General features: G+C 37.1%; 1 non-coding gene across 1 annotated transcript; it reads right to left on the minus strand.

Moving 5' to 3' along the window:
* Positions 1-7,062: 7,062 nt before the first annotated feature.
* LOC145288356 (U2 spliceosomal RNA) lies at positions 7,063-7,250 on the minus strand. Its single transcript, XR_013869284.1, has one exon. It is a non-coding gene; the product is annotated as a U2 spliceosomal RNA (small nuclear RNA).
* Positions 7,251-10,515: the final 3,265 nt, after the last annotated feature.

Consider the following 10,515-nt stretch of genomic DNA (forward strand, 5'->3'; position numbering starts at 1 on the left):
CATATAAACTATAACTCATCGCGATTCTGGGGGGGATCTAATTCTAGAACGACCCTCGCATGATCGGTGAATTATTAATACATTCCGTTTGTAACCTTTACGTTGTTTTCATGCAACACATGTTTTAAACTGTTATCCGTCGTTCTGTTCTTCTTGTGGCTGTTTGCGAGCCATAACAATTATATAATCAATTCTTAATGCTGCAGTACTTTAAGTTATAGATTTAATATATTTTTACTAGAATATCTTGTACCTTTTCTTTTCCAGTTTTAAAACCTAGTCCCTTACTTTTCCATGTTTAAGCTTAACCATATGAGGGGCGTGCAATAAATAATGCCCGTGGTCGACTTCCAGTCTTCTGATCTAGCTGAAATTTTGCATGTGCTATGTGGCAAATTATAGCTCTGAATTAATTGTGGTTTCTGTTTTACAAGTGTTTGAACTGAGTCAGGTGTGAAATGGAGCCTGTTGAATGTCGAGTAGTGATCCGGTTTTTCTATTTGAAAGGAGGCACACCACAGGAGACGTTTGATGAAATGAAAGAAACATATGGTGATAATGCCCCATCATATGACCTTGTAAAACGCTGACATCGTGAATTCAAACATGGCCGGAAGTCTGTGGAAACAGTTCCCAGACCTGGTCGCGCCCTTCTGCCATTGATGAGACATCTGTCCGTCAAGTTCAGGCTGCCATTTTGGAAGATTGGCGCATTACTATCCACCAAATTGCCCAAGATGTCAGGATTAGTACAAGGTCTGTGAAAACTATCATTCATGAGCATTTGCATATGCATAAGGTGTCTGGCAGATGGATTCCCATGTTGCTCACACAATTCCAGAAGCGAGAACGCGTCGAGTGCTCGAGGATGAATTTGGAGATGTGCCAAGAAGATGAGTCAAAGTATTTCAAAAGACTGATTACACAGCATGAAACCTGGGTCCATTACTATGATCCGGAGGGCAAAGCCCAGTCAATGCAGTGGAAGCACTTGGACTCACCATCTCCAAAGATGGCAAGGGTGCAGCCCTCCGCTGGCAAGGGCATGATCACAGTCTTCTAGTGATGACAGATTTCCTGGAACATGTTACTACAATTACAGGAGCCTATTATGCTTCACTTTTGAGGAAATCAAGGGAAGCTATCAAAATCAAGAGGCGAGGCAAGATCAGCAAAGATACCCTCCTCCTACAGGACAACGCTCCGGTCAACAACTCGCATTCGCCAGACAGAAGCACGGGCGTGTGGTTATAAAATACTCCTCCATCCTCCCTACTCTTATGCGCATAAGCCTGAAGAATCCTAGAGTGGATGAAATGCGGAATATTCAGTGTAGCTTAATCGCCATATATATTTTATAAATTACTATATATATATATATATATATATATATATATATATATATATATATATATATATATATGCTGATAGAGTAACATATTTGTATTCTTTTTAAGCCGTTGTTCTTTTTTTGGTGGGAGTATTTTTTTACTGTAACAATATAATATGTACTTGTATGATTTTAAACATAAAATAATCTTGTGGGAGTAAGACATAAATTTTAGTTTTATTGATGGTTAAACATTTACAAATATTTTCAATGTTATTATTAATACAACTATAGAAAATTTAGTTCTAAACAAAACACACACACAAATAAAGAATTGTTCTTATGCAGCGGAAAGTAGATTTGTTTTCAAAAAGTTCCTGTTTTCCAATTCTGGACTTTAATTCTGATTAAGGATCCCAACACTAATACATTGTTATTGTTTATATATACACTTGGTCTGGTAAATTAAAAATCGTTACAGGCCATTGTCGTTTTTTATTTAATGCAGAAAATCAATGAGGAACTAGTAGTCATCTTTGAAGCAACAAAAAAATGCATGTTCACCTGTTAAACTGAAGAATAATCTCATTAAATAGATTACAACGCTTGATCATTTGTTTCTTCAAAGATGACTGCTCTTTGACTTAATGCATTCAATAAAAAAGAGAATGATATGTTATTTACGACGCAATCTAATCTATATTATACCCAACTGTTTTAGTGGTTGGCGCCTTTTTTTATTTCATCATTTTATTTACGGATGCAAGCAAACTATAACAAACAGGATTGGCAGAGTTTTAGTAATATTTAGATGAATATCTGAATCTATAGACACTCTTTAGAGAGCGTAAGAGATTGGTTCATAAAAAAGCAAAATCCAGGTTATCCGAGACGGAAGGTGTTAAAAGATAAGTTGTTTAATTGTTATGTTTTCTGTTTTATTCTAGACAAAGGTTAATAATTTTTTATATTTATTGCAGTTCTTCTAAACATTATGATATAAATGCGGGAGTGCCTTATGCGTCTATCCTGGGACCTTTATTTATTCCTGATATTTATAAATAAACCTCGCTGATAAAATTGTTTATGAGATGTGTATATTTGCTGATGACACCACTCACTATAACAGGCACGAGGGGAAAACAAATGAACACATATCTAAGAAAATGGCAGAAACACTAGATGAAGACCTCCAATCCCTAGTGGAATGGGGACAAAAATGGGTGGTCACGTTCAATGCTTCCAAGACTAAGCTTGTTTCCTTCAATAATTACAAGAAACATTCTCTACCACCAATAGCAATGGCCAAAAGCACATTACTTCCTTTAAACTCTTCGGCCTAACGTTCACAGTGATCATGAACTGGAATAGATATATTGGGAGAGTTTCCAGGACTGTGAGGATGGTGAGTTATATCAACCGTGCTAGAAAGCTACTTATGCCTGAAAGTATCCTGTACTTCTACAAGGCCACCATTCGCCTACGTATGGAGTACTGTTGTCACATTTGGGCTGGTGTATCTGCTACTTGTCTCTCACTCCTTGACAGGGTTCAAAAGGAGTCGTCAACTTCGTAAGTCCTAAAATGTCATCTAGGCTTCAACCTCTGTCCCATCGACGACATGTTTAATCCCTCTCCATGTTCTACAAGTATTTTAATGGTGAATGCTCCGACGAACTACAAGTACTTGTACCCCCTCGACGTAAATACCCCTGACAAACCCAACAAGCAGCCAAATCCCACTCCTTCATAGTAGAGATCCCTTGGTGTAAGAAAGCCTTCTACTCCAATAGTTTCTTCCCCAGAACTAGTAGACTTTGGAACTCCCTTTCTGGATTCTGCTTTCCCAACTGTACTGGCATGCAGAAGTTTAAGTGTAATGTGAACAGACATATTTCTACTCATAGTCCTTCATAATATCCCTTCAACTTATATCCTTTATAGTAGCCCCCTACTTAAAAGTGGCACTGTGCCTTGTTTGGGGTAAAAATTGAATTATAAAATGATTCACTAAGATACACAAAAAGGTAGGATGTGAGAGTTGTCGAATAGGAAAAAAACACCCGACCATATGATTCCTGATCTTAAAGTCAGTATATTTATACTTGGTTTTTACAGTTTTTAGTTTTCGGTAGCGTACGCCAGTTTGCGACACGAAGCAAACCGAGCTGACCTTAGCAGAAAAGAGATTAAATGAATTTAACCAACTGACAGTTAAGGCGTCGAGTGCTAGAATATCTCAATTAGATCATAGTGGATACAACTGAAATAAAATGTGGACTTAAACATTGTGAAAGTCTTTTTCGACGCTAGTATAACACAGTCAATTAAAGTACAATTGATATCCACGCAATGTCAATTAGGTTGTGTTTTCTTTCTTGAGTTTTCATTGTTTAATGTTTTTTATAGTTTTAAGCAGTGCTTGCGTCGTCGGCAATCGGCAATATGAGAGACAACAATGCAGAGGAAAAGAAAAAAAAGAAGAAGACAGAGAAGGAGCGGAAAGACAAGGAGAGAAAATTGAGTAAGAGAAAACCACGGCAAACAACGTTTGAGGTTGGTGACCGAGACAGACATCATTGTTCTAGAAATACATACATTGTTTAAATGGTGTTGTTTTTCTTTAGAAAAATAGCTCAGTAACAATATTAGAACGATTTGTCACTCATGTCAATACCGATTACACATTGTAATACAATAGCAAGTGATTGTAGTTACACAGATGACTTATCTCTACTATTATATGAAAGTGAGTTTATGTGTGTGTGAGTTCCTTCCTCAAAGCTTATTGAAACAATTGAGCCTATCTTTTGCAACTTTCACACAAAGCTTATGTATATCTACAGCAGTGTTCTTAGTTATTTTTTGTACAGAAATCCATCCGATAAGAATTGAAAATCGAAAAAATACAAAATTAAAATAAGCTATTCCTTTTTATAGATAATAAAGAATATTTTTACAGGAGAATATTTGACGTTACACCGGCCAAGGAAGATAATAAAATATATAAGTTCTTTTTTAATAAGCATATTTATTATCATCTTGAAATGTAGCTCAGTGGTAGAGTATTCGACAGCAGATCTAATGCTCCCCTATTCAAACCCGAGTGTACCTCACCATTTTATTTTAATATTTTCTTATTAATGGGTTCAATTAACGATGAAAGAAGAGATGCCATTTAGAATCTCCGCAAATCATTTTATCGATTGCATATTTTAAAATTAAACATAATTCAGTACAGTTATGGAAGCAGGTAGCGGGAAGGGGATTCAAAAATCGAGCTGTTCAAGATAAGAAAATACTTTAGTAGAAAGCTTCTTAGCATTTAGGAACCTCGACAGTAAAAGGGGTGATTTTGCTACTGAGCCGGTTGGTTGGGGTATGTACATAGAAGCAACACAAATGCAACGAGTTCATCAAAGCACACAGCATTCAAAATTTGTAAAACAGGCACATAGTTACAACGTTACGGTGCTTTGACAGGGGTCTGAACGTTGTTCATAAAGTGGGACCTATTAGAGTAATTTTTTAGACTCTATTTAAGAGGGAAAGACTTGCGGTAGATACACCAACCAAAATCCGGCAATATTATTCCATGAATGGGCGAATGGTGGTTTTGTAAAGATACAGGATACTCTCAATTGTGAGTAGTTTCTAGCACGGTAGAGGGACCCCACCTTCTTTGCAGCAGTGTTCGAAATGTCCTCGGTGTATTTGTTTCAGTTCATATTGCACGTGAATGTAAATCCGAGGAGTTTGAAGGAATAATTATCAGGTAGGGTGTTATCTATCATCGATATCCGTGATTGGAGAGGCGTTTTGTAATTATTAAAAGGCAGCAGCTTAGTCTTACTAGCATGAAACATTATCATTATATTAAGACTTTATTCAACTACGAGAATTCTGACATTATTTTAGATTTCTGTACATCTGTTCTAGTTCGTGGATGTTAGAGTTTGTTTTATCATCAGCAAATCTACCCATCTCGCACACAATATTATCAGGGAGATCGTTAATCAGGAATAATAATTATCCAAAGGTCGACTCTTGAGTAACTCCCGCTGTTTGGATGAACGTGCATCGATGACTTGGATCGTTCTATTCTCTAAAAGGATCTATTTATATTTAATATATGTCCAGTTATACCGTACGATTTAATTTTCATTAGCAACCCTTAGTAACAGACTTTGTCAAATGCCTTGGATATATCAAGGGCTACATCTCTGGATGCGCCCGCTTATTCCAGTATATGCTTTCAGAGATGACTGTAAAAATATCTGTTGTTGAACGACATTGGCTAAATTCATACTCTTTGTCAGGGGGAGAAGATTTGCTTTTGCGAGGAGACTGATAGGGTGATAATTGAGGGGGTTACTCCTTTTACTTGAATTTTTGTACACTGGTACCACAGATGCTATTTTCCAGTTATTAACGAGGCAAGATTCAGCAATGAATTTATTGCAGGGTTTGGAAGGTACGAGGGCTAACTCAGCTGAGCATTGTTTACGAATTGTCCGAACATGACATTACATATTAAAGTCTCACAGAACAACGAACTCTTATTTTGTTTAGAATGTATTGTGTCAACGGCCATATTCTATTTAAGACTTTATGACGTTTACTCCTGATCTGAAATGGAACACGTACATCAGGTCTGTTGCCAAGGACGCTGGGAAAATTGTGGGATCATTCTACCGCTCATGAAGATATCTCACTACTGATGCAATTATCTATCTGTATAAAAGCCAGGTACGTCCAAGGATTGAGTACTGCTGCCACATCTGGGCAGTAGCTGCTAAAAACAGCCTATCCTGCCTTGACAGAGTACACAAAAGAGACGTTGCGAGCCTGTCTTTGTTTTATCGTTATTTCCATGTCAAGTGCTCGTCTGAGCTCCAATCTCTCGTCCCCCCTCGCCAATCTTTCACGAGAAACACACGTCTGGCTGAAACTACTGTCAATAATTTCTCCCACTCTTCATCTGTGCCTAAATCCAAACGTAGATTCCATGAGCAGAGCTTTTTTCCCAGAAGTGCACGATTGTGGAACTCTCTACCGTTCGCCTGTTTCCCACCTGACTACAACTTGGATGTCTTCAAATCCAACATAAACAAATTCCTGAGCAACCGCCCCCTTAAGTAAGACACTCTATCAAATCTCCAATACTAATGATTACTACAATACTTAATATTTAATGAATATTTAATCATTGGTTACTGTACACGCAATAAGCCTTATCCCTGAGTGGCCTCCGGGCCTTGATAAGTGGTGACCCCCATGTAAAACTAATCCAGTAAAATAAAAGTTTATATGAGTCGATTCAAAATGCTTATTTAAACTTGATTACGATACTTGTAAAGGTTACCATTTTTAACTAATTTCAAATGATTGCTTTCGGATGATCGTTGGTGTAGTTAATTTTTGTTGCGTTACAATTTGAAAAAGTGACCATATTCCTCGGGCAGACGACATTCTACTCAACCATTTCAATAAATGAAAATCAGCGATTTTACTGCTAAACAAAGCCGATATCCATTAGTCGTGTGCTCTCGTGTAATGAATGCGTGAATGTAGATTCACATGAAATTCTTAAGGGTAAACTAAAATTACCGAAAAATGAAATGACTTAAATAAATAAAATGTAAATGACTTAGAATGACTTATATGAACTTAAGGATGAATTGAATGGCCTTAAGAATGACTTGAATGCTTAAAAAAATAACTGGAATCCTTAAAAAACAACTAAACTGGCCTGGAGACTGACGTGAATGGCTTTGAGGCTGACTGGTTGTAAAGTTGGTGATCATTTTATATTAAATAATTACAGAAAAGTGATCCCCCACTTTATATCACAATAAGCAAAGCGTATAGTAAGAACAGATAATACACTTTGATCTTAGCCAAAAGGCCAAGAAAAAGGGTATTTATTTGCTCCCCCGCCGAGCAAATTAGGCACAAGGCCGATTTTTAATGTGAAGAGTTAAAAGGGCAATGGGAACCAACTCCCCGGGGAGTAGGGGAGCTGGATAGTGACAATTGGTATGAAGGGTTGGTATTTATTTGCTCCCACACAGCGCATATTAGGCACAAGGCCGATTTTTAATGTGAAGAGTTAAAAGGGCAATGGGGACCAACTCCCCGGGGAGTAGGGGAGCTGGATAGTGACAATTGGTATGAAGGGTTGCCCCTACATTGTCCAAGGTCTTATATGTGGGCTACATATGGTGTTTGCTAGCAGTATCTGCCGGACAGATACTATACTTTGGTATTGGCCAAATGCCAAGAAAAGTTATATTTATTTGCTCCCCTACCGAGCAAATTAGGCACAAGGCCGATTTTTGATGTGATGAGTGAAGGGAAAATGGGGACAAACTCACTGTGGAGTAGCGGAGTTGGATAGTGACAATTGATATGAAGGGTTGTCCCTACATTGACCAATGTCTTATATGTGGGGCTGCCACCACATATGGTATTTGCTTGCAGTATCTGCCGGACAAGATACTACACTTTCACTTGGTCAAAAGGTCAAGAAAAAGAGTATTTATTTGCTCCCCTACCGAGCAAATTAGGCACAAGGCCTATTTTTAATGTAAGGAGTTAAACGGGAAATGGAGACCAACTCCCCGGGGAGTAGGAGAGCTGGATAGTGACAATTTGTATGAAGGGTTTACCTCACATTGACCAAGGTCTTATATGTGGGTCTGCCCCCACATATGTCTTTGCTTGCAGTATCTGCCGGAACAGATACTGCACTTTGATCTTCGTCAAAAGACCAAGAAAAGTTATATTTATTTGCTCCCCCACCGAGCAAATTAGGCACAAGGCCGATTTTGTATTTGAGGAATGAAGAGGAAATGGGGACCAACTCCTCAGGGAGTACGGGAGCTGGATAATGGCAATTGGTGTGAAGGGTTGCCCCTACATTCATAAAATCTTATATGTGTGGCTGCCCCCACATATGGTCTTTGCTTGCAGTATCTGTCTGACAGGTACTGCACTTTGATCTTGGCCAAAACCTGAAGAGCTAGAACAGCATCTATTAACAACAGACTTTTGATCTTAACCAAATAGGCCAAGCACAAAATTGTTACGGACAGAGCGACAGACCGACTGACCGACATACCCACCGACCGACGGACCGACGGAGTAACTTATAGAGTCGCTGCATGCGACTAATAACTAATTTTATCTTATTGCTGCAGGAAATTCGTTTTCACGTAAATTATCATTCTACTTAACTCCTTTCCATATGAGTACGATATTATGATGTTGATAATAATTTTACAAATCATTGTTCAATATGGTTTACATATTTTACACGGTCACCTAGTAAAGATGTGTAGATTTCGATTTAAATATTGTTTAGTAAAATTGACATTTTAAATGTATTTGTTTAAACAAACTCCGAGAATCCAAAAATTCGCAAGATTGAAAAATTCATTGGCTAAAATTATATTTAGTAATCACAAATATGAACTATTTTTTGTACAAACAAAATGACACAATGACACTATTTCAATGCTCTGTTATATTTAAAAAACATGAAACAATTTTAACGAAGGTGTATTGAAAATATTAGAGAATCATCCCGAATCTTAAAAAAACTAATTATTTGAAATGTTTCTTGAATGTACTATTATATTAAGCGTAAAAAATAAATAACCACTGAAACAATCGTATGTTATTTACAGTTCTCAAAGACAAAAATTATACTTGATACTCAATGGATAAAAATGAATAATTATTTATTTAAAATATTAATTCAATAATTATTTTGTTTGCCGTTCACATTCAGATTTGACAAAGGCATTATAAAAAAAAAAAAATAAAGAGAAATCAAATAATTTCTAATGACTAAAATAAACAGTGATGTACAAAGAGTTTTTTCAAAAAAAAAGATACTCTATAAATTAAAACATTATAAGCGAACTTCAGAGAAATACACAACAAACATTTTCACATTTCAAAAATATATTGTAAATGAGTGAGACGTGACTTTTTTTAGTCATATCAAAGCAAGGTATATTGCCACTTCAACGTAATGGGCTGCTATTTAGGTCCATGTTTCGAGGGGGTGAGCGAGATATCGGTTTACATTATATATAAACATCTGCATGTCAGTAGACACGAAAACTGATAACAGGGGGGATTCCTAAATCTAGCAGTCTGATGGAAGAATCTATTAAAGTAGGAGGCCTCTGATATCTAAGAATCTCAAAAAATGAAAGCGAGGGATTTTGTTGCTAAGCAAGTTTGTCAGGGATGTGTACGTCGAAGGGGTAGAAGTGCGATGAGTTCATCAGAGAACATTCCATGAAAACAGACGCAGGGATGCAACATTGCGAGAAAAGAACAGAGGTTGGAGCTTAATTGATAGTACAGGACAAATTAGGTTAGAGACTCTTTTTGGAACCACTCCAAAGGAAATAAATATATAAGAGATGTCAATATGAGGAAATAATACTCTATGTTTTGCATAAGTCACTGTGTTGCTATTCCCCAACCCCCATGTGGTTTGGTCACTTGCAGAAGGATACAGGGGAAAGGGGATATCAATACAGTTCGCGAGAACTCATCCTTTTTCGCAGCAGGCAATCATGGGGAAAGAACGCATACTTTTGTCTCTCCGTAAATGAGAGGGTACCCCCTCTTCTCGAATACGATAAGTTAGTTAAGGTAAGTTTGGTGTTTAAAAGTTTAATGGTAAAAGTTAATTCTTAGGAGTTGTTAATTCTTTTTATTGTAAAATATTGTAAATATTTCTTATAAAAATAAATAGTTAAGATTTTCTTATACAAAATGTGTTGCGTGATGTTTAATCTGATATAAACATCAAAACGAGGGCTGCCACCCTTCTCAGCTAGAATCCAACAGAAGGAGGTGACCTTGAAGAATGGAAAACCATTCGGAAAAGAAACACCTAATTCAAGATATGCATCCACTTTAACAAAAGACTTCGAGCAACCTTAGGATTCGGTCACTTGTGTATATTTAATTGGATGGGGGTACATGCAAAACGTATTATTCCCTATCCACTCTGGAATAAATTTGTATGGGTGAAACAACAGTCTGCGATCAAAAGTCCATTACTCGTCCGTTCTATCAGAAACAGTAAAGCATTTTTCCACTAACCCACTGTGACGGCTGGTACATTGTTTCCTACACCAAAGAAGATAATAATCCTC

Source organism: Euprymna scolopes, chromosome 11 (assembly GCF_053919585.1).
Source record: "Euprymna scolopes isolate OS-2025 chromosome 11, ASM5391958v1, whole genome shotgun sequence".
Taxonomy (NCBI): domain Eukaryota; kingdom Metazoa; phylum Mollusca; class Cephalopoda; order Sepiida; family Sepiolidae; genus Euprymna; species Euprymna scolopes.